Source organism: Opisthocomus hoazin, chromosome 1, assembly GCF_030867145.1.
Source record: "Opisthocomus hoazin isolate bOpiHoa1 chromosome 1, bOpiHoa1.hap1, whole genome shotgun sequence".
Lineage (NCBI taxonomy): Eukaryota > Metazoa > Chordata > Aves > Opisthocomiformes > Opisthocomidae > Opisthocomus > Opisthocomus hoazin.
Genome location: NC_134414.1, coordinates 78,067,196 through 78,075,873, shown reverse-complemented (window position 1 = coordinate 78,075,873; position 8,678 = coordinate 78,067,196). Strand labels below are relative to the sequence as shown.

The 8,678-nt window shown below is 45.1% G+C and overlaps 1 protein-coding gene across 5 annotated transcripts in view; it reads left to right on the top strand.

The window, feature by feature from the left end:
* Positions 1-436: 436 nt before the first annotated feature.
* The window catches only part of UBE3A (ubiquitin protein ligase E3A), a 55,495-nt gene continuing 47,253 nt past the window's right edge, over positions 437-8,678 (top strand). For 2 of the 5 annotated variants that reach the window (XM_075427183.1, XM_075427166.1), the window contains exon 1: positions 437-523. The gene's annotated coding sequence lies outside the window, so the exon portion shown is untranslated. Of the gene's footprint in view, positions 524-755; positions 1,002-4,600; positions 4,691-8,678 lie in introns of those variants that run through there. The other 3 variants (XM_075427174.1, XM_075427154.1, XM_075427161.1) reach the window with 2 other exon arrangements.

Sequence of the window (8,678 nt, the reverse complement as noted above, 5' to 3'; positions counted from 1 at the left end):
AGCGGGCCGGGCGGCACCAGAGGGTTTCCCGCCCGCCCTCAGGGCCGCACGCCCGGGCCCTGCTGCTCCCCGACCCCGCCGGCCAGCTCTGCCCTCCGTGCCCCCCCGGGGTCGGTTCATATTTATTTAGACGTGCAACGCTGCAAGTAAAAATGAGTGATGCAACAGCGAAAACGTCAACGGTTTGAGCAACTCCGGGCTCTCGGTGACCTCACGTTACCCCGCGGCGGCCCTCTGCCCCCCCCACCACGGCCCCGCATCGCCCGCCCGCGGCTCGCCCCCGGCGTCCTGCGCATGCGCGACTCCGAGCTCCGCCCCACCCGGCGCCGGGCTGACTGACGCTCCATTGGGAGGGGGCCTCCCCCCGCCCACGACCCCCCAGCGCCCCGTTGCCCTCTTCCAACATGGCGGCTGCCGCCTCAGTCGTGCAGGCACGCAAGCGCCCCCTCGGCTCCCTTCCGCCGGGCGCCGCGAGTGGGAAAGGCACGAAGGAACCGGCCCGGGAACTCTATGGTTTCGCGCGGTGGGTAGCGTGCCACAGCCGCCTCGTCCGCCCGCCCCCGCCCGCGTTGCACGCCGGGACGCAGCGGGTCCTCCTTCCTGCCCCCCCCACCCCCCGCCCCCGCCCGCCGCGAGCCCTCCGAGCTTGCGCCGCGCCGAGATCCGCGTTGCTTCCAAGATGGTGGCGCGGGGCTCGGGCTGAGCGCGAGCGAGTCCGCGAGAGGAGGCGCACCCGCGCGCCTGGCCCGCCCTCCCGCCCCTGCGCGCCGCGCCGCGCCGCCGGCCTCGCCAGGCCGCTCGCCTCTCCCTTCCCCTGCCGTCCCCGCCCCGCCAGGCCGCGGGCCCGTCTCCTCCGCCCCGGGGCCCCGGCGGCTCCACCGGCAGCAGCAAGCGGCGGCGCCTCTTCCTCCTCCTCCTTCTCCTCGCCCGTGGCGCGGCCCCCGCATGAGCCCGGGCGGCGGCGGCGGGAGTGACCGGGAGCAGCAGGCCGCGGCGCCCAGGTCGGTAGGCGCTGCGCAGCGCCCGGCCCGCGGGAGGGCCGGGGGTGGGGGGTGGCGGCCGCCTCACGCCGAACCTGACGGGGAAGCGGCCCTGCCCGCTGCCCTCCGCCGGGGGTGGGAAAGGCGGGCGGGGGGCGCCGGCGGCAGGGGTGAGCGGCCCCGGTGGTCCTCTCCCTCGTCCCCGTGAGGCACATGGGTGCAGGGCCGCCCCGTCCCTCCCCAGCAGCGGGAAGGCCGGGCGGCTCCGGGCTCCATCCCGCCCCCCCCGGGGACACCGGGCTTGCTGGGCGACCTTGGATGAACCCAGCCTGCTCCTGCCTGCGCTTCGGGGGGCGACCCGGTGCCTTCGGCGTGGCCCGCTGTGGCCCTTGGGGGGGGGAGGTGGGGGCATGGCTGGTGTACGGGGCCTGCTGAACGAGCCGGGTCTGCTCACCTGGGAACGGGCTGCTGGGCTGGTAAACGCGATCTGTCACTCCTGACTGCAGGACTTGCCGCGTTTCAGTTTTTAAGTGTACCCGCAGTATTTCTGTTAAAGAGCTCCGTGGATTGTTATGGTTCACAGTCGATTGGTAAATCAGATGTCTGAGATGATGGGACATGGTCGTTCAGAAGTTGCTGCTGCTTAGGAAATAAAACATGGTCCGCAACTCTCCTATAAGTGGCAAGAACCTGTAATCTGTAGACTTGTAGTTATGCTTTTTTTCCCTCTAGTTAATGGAAATACTTGTTTACATTTACTTCTGTGTAAGTGATGTTCTGAGACAAAACCTGTGTCTTGCACATTACTTCAGGGATGGTCCCTCTGTGTCTGCACGGAAACTTCCCTTCATCAGCAGGAGTCTGTGCAGACCTGAGGCTCTGTGAGAATCGACTGGTCAGATTAGTTCTACCATGCCTCTTGCATGTCTACCAAAAAGTTTCTCAGTAGGAAGTTATACCTGATTTTAGCTTTGATTTCCTAAGAAAGTAAGACCTACGTGGTTGTATTGTCAGGGTGTTTGTTTTCCTTTTTTTTTTTTTTTTTTGGGGGGGGGGTGTCTTTTTGGTTGACTAGTTTGAAAAGGAGTGTTCTAAAAGATAAGGCTGAATTCCCAATTCATGCAAATAGCTTCCAGTTAGAGATTCCCTGCTAAGGGAGAAGCTACACTTAACTGCATTGTTAGGTATCTATGACTGAGTGGGAGAATAATGGAGATGGTGAGAGGTGCATCTTGCGAAGAATGAAAACTGCTGGAAAATGGGCTTTACAGTTTTCACAAACTGCTTGGTTTGGGTGGTGGCACTAAATACTTTGTGCCCTTTCATCTTGGAAATGGTTAAAGGTACTTTTTTAAATTTGAAAATATGGTGAAACTCGGAGTTTAATGAGTGTGTTGAATTGAAAATATGTGCATTACCAAATTGCTATGGATATTCAATAGTTTTCCTCACATTTGTCTTTTAAAACAGATGCAGTTTGCAGTGCTTATAACTTATCTTCATAACAGCAATATTCTGTGAATTCAGTGCAGACAAACCTTGGAAGAAAAGCTAGACCACAACTTATGTTTATAGGGCCAAAAAACACCTTTAATTGAAATTATTTCCATGTAGTATTACAGATACTTCATCTCTCTTTTGTGAATACCTTCCAATCCACTCTAAATATTTGCTGTCTAACGTAGCATCTTTCATACTGGAATTAACAAGTTCTTTTTCTGTTTACCAGAGTTGTTTGCTGTTTCCCCTCGCTGGAGTATCTTGAGTATCTCCCAAGGGTTTATAAATAAAAGCACCAAGCTAGATGGAAAAAAAAATAATAGCAAACAAAACTTTTAGTCTTTTTTTAATTACTGCTCCTGCTTAAAGACATATGCAAATGATGATTCTTTTGTGAATGGAGTTTACAACGCTGTGTGTGTTAATGCATCTAGGGGTGTTCTCAGCTTGTTAGGGCACCTGGAGTTTGTGCCAGTTCTAATCGACCTGAGAAAATAAAATAGGTTCACTTTATTTTCATTTAACTTCATGTTTTGTAGGAGAAAATCTGCTTCAGAAGTATGAAATGTCATATGTACCCTAGTGTGAAATCACGCTTATTTCATTATGAATATGTGCTTTGTTGATGTGTTCTTCACTAGTTCTCTGTGATTTCACAGGTTCTACTTAACCAAATACATAATTGTTAGGGAAAACATCTTTAGGTCAAGTTTTAAGTCATAAACATGTTTAATTGCGAGAACGTTTAAGCATATAACATTTTGTATAAACAATAATTAATGTGATACATGATATGACACTCATGGAACTGAGTGTTTTCATTTTTGTAAATATGCATCATCTTAGTTTTTGATATGCAGGAAAGACTTTTTAATTTTTTTTGCCTCTGCTACTTTTGGTTTCAGTTTACTTAATGAATGTCCAGAGAGAATTCATCTTTTTTTAAACGCAGGAAATGTCTTTCTTCCTCCCCACACTTGAAGGTAAAAGCCACTAGTTCTTAAAAATAGAAACGCAATTGAGGGATAAGAGGAGAGAATTCCTAAAGTGTATAGGCAAATATCTAATTTTCAGTGTCAATCTTTGTTTCTGTGGGCCAGGTTTTTGCTTCACTTTAGTTGATGAATTTATATTGATTTTTAAACAAAGGAGGTATGTTTTACACTTTTTTGTGGAGTATCCAATATATTTAAGGTAGTTATGAGTTTTATAGAGAAGCAGTGTTGAAAGGTTTTCTGCATTAATCAAATTCTGATTTGTACATGGTAGGAGATGGGTAATACATTTGCTGTCAGGGTCTGTAACAAATAATGTAGAATACGATATTTACTTCAAAAAAAAAAAAAAACCAAAAAAAAAACAAAAAACAAACTCCTTCCCGCCCCTTGGAGAGTGCTGTAGGCTTTGCTAAAGAGTTGGTTAGCAGAGATAACAGCAATGAGCAAATCACATGTTTGAAGTGACTTGTGTCACCTTACATACTTTGACCTTAACATTAACTGCATTAGCTTCCTGTATTTACAGGCAGTGCCTAACAGCCTCATAAGGCTCGATTGCCCATGAATGAAAGTTTGGAAAAAAGCTAGTTCATGTGAAAAGTAATGTGTAATGTATCTGGTTGGTTAGCAGAAAGTCAGCAAATACAGTGTAGAGGTAATATTTTGTTACAAAGCAACACTTCCATAGCTGTACAAGCTGCTGAGACATTTCTTCAGGCAAATAACCTCATAGGAGAATTATATAAAAGATAAATTCAGTTAATGTTAAGATCCAAGATTCATGCTTGGCAATGTAACATGTAGACAAATAGCACTTTAAATGGCTATTTTTTAGTCGTTCCACCTTCTTGTGGCTAGGAGTGACAGAACTTATTAATGACAAAACAGCTTACTGGTTGCAAAATTACATTATAAATTAAATATTATGATAGTGTTCTGTCTCACAAATAGTCTTATGAATGAATCTCTTAAAGGAAGCATTAACTACTTCTTACTTTTAATAGGTTGAGCCCGCTTCCCTGTATTATGCAAACTGCTGAATGGAGGAAGGGGGAGGAAGTCAGTCTTTACCGATACTCTTTCCGTTACCATCCTGCATGGTTCTTTACCCATGTTTTACAGGGTGGTGAAGAATTAGGAGAAGCTGCAGTTGTTCAGCTGAGTGGAACTAAATGGGTGGCTTCCCTCTGGACCCTCACTTCACTGTCTTAGGTAAGAGGGGTGACCTGCTTCTTCTGAAGCAGCTTGCATTTCCTTAGAACAGAGTTATATGTGTTTTAAGAGAAACTTCCAGTTAGCAAAGCAGCGGTTTGGACTCTTTTTTTTTTTTTTTTTTTCAACCTGGTAGGCTGAAAAGGATGGTTCATAGTGTGTAGCTGTTCAAGGCTTTTAATCAGAAAGCCTTACTGTTTGCATCCATCCAAATAGTTTTAAAAACATGCTCTATCTTAATATACTTTACCTTTGAGAATCATGCTTGTCTTGTGTAGTACGTCAACAGTGGGACTGTACCAGGGGTGAATTACAGCAGTGATGTTTTAGCACAAACTTGAACTGATGTACCAGTTGGCTGCTTGAAGGGTGCTACTTTTTTTAACGTTTAATCCTTGTATGCCATAATTTCAAAGCTATGGTCTAAGTAACTAAATAACACAGAATTTGAGTGTCTCAAACTCCAAGGTGCAGTATCTCAGTTTGAAACCTAATGGAAATTTGGCCTCGCATGTACCAGTGGGATCACAGGCAGAAGTCACGGAACCCGCATTTGGGTTTGGTGGTTGTTGCATAATTGTCTGGCAGTGATTAGTCTGTGTGGTTCGCTTTTCATTCTGGTGTCCTGCCACAGTCGTCACAGGACTTCTGCTGCCTTGACTGAGCTAGAGTTCTAGGGGTGAAGCTAGTTCTTCGTCTCTCATTCATAGAGGAGACCACGCTCTTACTCCATTTGATGGACCCCTTTTTGGACTTGGTGATACTTCCTTGATAATGATTACACCAAAGAAACTGGTGGAATGAGGAGATGACCATGACAAACACACATCCCCCTCTCCCTTACCTTTAGGAGCTGTGTGCAGGGGAAGCACAAGAGCCGTCTGTAATGTGTTGCCAAGCTTGCGCGATGCGGAGAGATGCCAGACTTGTCCAGGCAGCCAGGCTCTGGCACTACTTGTGTGCTCCTGCTCTGGTATGCTCTGTGGGACCCAGGCTGGAGCAGCGGCAGTTCAGCAGGCTTGGGGTGTTAGAGCGTGGTGGAGTGGCTCTTAAAGGAGCTGAACTTCTAAAATGGGCTGCAGGTCAAAATACTTGAGGAAATGCTACCATAGTTGTAGGCGAGTTTTACTTCTGTGTTATGGCTAGTCGTGTGTTTGAGCTGATTAATGCTTAAAATATTTTACAGTATGGTGTTGTTTTCTTAAAAGGTACCAAAAACTTTAAGAAAGCTAGATAATACTGAAGATGTCTGTCATGGCTTCAGAATTTTTCGATATGTTGTTCTCATCTCTCTTATTTGTATAGCCATATTCAGGTGATGGTTACTTTTTATTTCACAGTGAAATCTTATGTACAAAGTCTTGGTGCTAAATATTGTGGTTTAATATGTGTATATAACCTGTCTTACTTTTAGGAAGTTCAAGGTATACTACCATATACTGGCTGCAGTAGCAGTACCTAGATACATTTCAGCTGTTGTAGCAAAAGTTGCCTATTGTGGACCATGGAAATAAAACACGGACCTGTTGGAGCGGGTCCAGAGGAGGACATAAAAATGATCAGAGGGCTGGAGCACCTCTCCTGTGAGGAAAGGTCAAGAGAGCTGGTGCTGTTCAGCCTGGAGAAGAGAGGGCTCTGGGGAGACCTTATTGCAGCCTTTCAGTCCCTCGAGGGGCCTACAAGAAGGATGGAGAGGGACTTTTTACAAGGGCATGTAGTGATAGGACAAGGGGTAATGGTTTTAAACTGAAAGAGGGTAGATTAAGACTAGATATAAGGAAGAAATTTTTTACAATGACGGTGGTGAAAAACTGGCACAGGTTTCCCAGAGAGGTGGTAGGTGCCCCATCCCTGGAAACATGCAAGGTCAGGCTGGATGAGGCTCTGAGCAACCTGGTGGAGTTGAAGATGTCCCTGCTCACTGCAGGGAGGTTGGGCTAGGTGGCCGTTAAAGGTCCCTTCCAACCCAAAGCATTCTGATTCCATGCTTCTGTACTTAGAGTCCAAGCAACCTGCAAGTCCCCTGAGAGTTCCAAGGACACCAGAGCTCTTAAGAGAGTATATCACTTCTGTGAAATACTGGCATTTCTTGGTTGCAAAGGTTGAGCCCTTTAGGTTGTAAGGTGATTGTAAATACTCCATTTGCATGGTTCCTGTGGACTGAATATCTTGGTGAAAGAAGCGTGCTTGTGAATACTTGTTTTGTATTTGGCTAATGTTGTTGCTTTAAGAATGCCATTCATGGAAGAAAATCATTGTTTTTTGAAATTGTGTGAGAGAATCTGTGATACTAGGTAAAATACCTACTATTTTCTTTAGTGTAGCTGTCTCAGAATTTTTTTCTGCTTCTGTCTTGTGGCAGTTATTGCAAAAAAAGAAAGGTGCAAGACATTGTTTAAGCACCAGATAGACGTAACTTCATGATGTCTTTCATCAGGCCAGATATGAGTTGCGAAGTATTTTTTGTAATTTATAATTCTTTTTTTAAATATTTTGCAGTTCTGTATGCTACAATTTGGTTAAATTCATTAGCTTACCATCTTTGTTAATATCATTCACTGTGCCTTGAAGTCTCTTTTTCTTATTGAAAATGTATGACAATGTAAAAAAAGGAGCTCTTCTGGCTCTAGTCGTGTGACAAGTCAAGATTTCTTTACGTTGAGTGGGAACTGTAGTGTTAGCCATGCTTTTAGTCACGTTTTCCACTTGCATGTTTTTTAGGCAGATGTGGCTTAATGTTGATTGAGAATACTAAAGGTGAACGTTGAAGCACATCTGACTTCATGAAATTATTTTCATTCCTTTTAGCCAAGCATTACAGATGCTGTATTTCATTTTGTTGCTGTTTATGTACCCTTTGTGCAGATCTGTTTAGTAGGCCGCTGAGCTCCTGCTCTGCCTTGGTGGTAGCTGGTGGGGAGAGATTGAGGAAAGAGAACTGGAAGTCCAGGTGCTTTAGTTCTGTGCTCTTGGAGTTACTTGCTCTTCTGCTGCTAGCTATGTGATATTAAGCAAATGCTCTGTCTCAATCTCTTCTACTGCAGTCTTGTTTCTTCTGTAAATTGCACTGGCTTAAACTACATAGCTGCAGCTATGTTGGGAACCTTTGTTTTCTCCTATTACTGGGCAATAATCATAAGAACCCTGGTAGATGTATTTGTGATACTTTTTCATGCTTACTTGCTGTTGTGCTCATACTCTGTGCACACTGGAAGTTGGTGCTTTTGTACCTTAGAGGAGAGTGAGTAATTTCATATAGATGATGTTGTGGTGTGTATGTACGTGAACAAATACATACATTGGAGTTTTAAGTTGGAAGTTCCGTGGTAGAAGGTGTGAAAATACTAGTCACATTTGTTAGAATACTTTTAACTTGTTTTGCCTAATGATGTCACTGTGAATGAAGAATTATTCTTCAATAGAATGTAAAATAGATTTTCTGGATTTCTGCTGTTTGTATGGAGTGGAAGTGTCATCTCTGAACAGGAAAATCATCAGTTACTGTCTCATGCTGTTCAGATAAATTTATGCTGTTTTTTCTTCTGAATGGTAGTAAAGTTTTATTGACACAGTTGCATAACATTAACTTATTCATACTAGTTGTACATAAATCCACATAATTATCATAATTGTTTGAAATAGCAATCTTGTTTCGTAAAACAGAGTGCCCTGTTTAACTTTTTTCTTTAAATATAAAAGATTGTGTACAAACTGTTAGTGCTGTAGAGCTTTACGGGCACGACCGTGTCAGTCCGGGATCATTTCTTTTCACATCTATCATATAGAATTGGGCGTTTGGTACTGGATGGGTTCTCTGTTTGACATCTTTAAGGCAAACCTGAATGTACTTTTAAGGTAACCAGATCAGGGTTTCCTTCTTGGGAACTCCGATCTGTATTGGAGATCAGCCTAAATCAGCTGCACTGGATTTGTTCTTAATAGTTTTACAACGAAGAAATGAAGTATTAAATCTTAATGGTACTGGAAA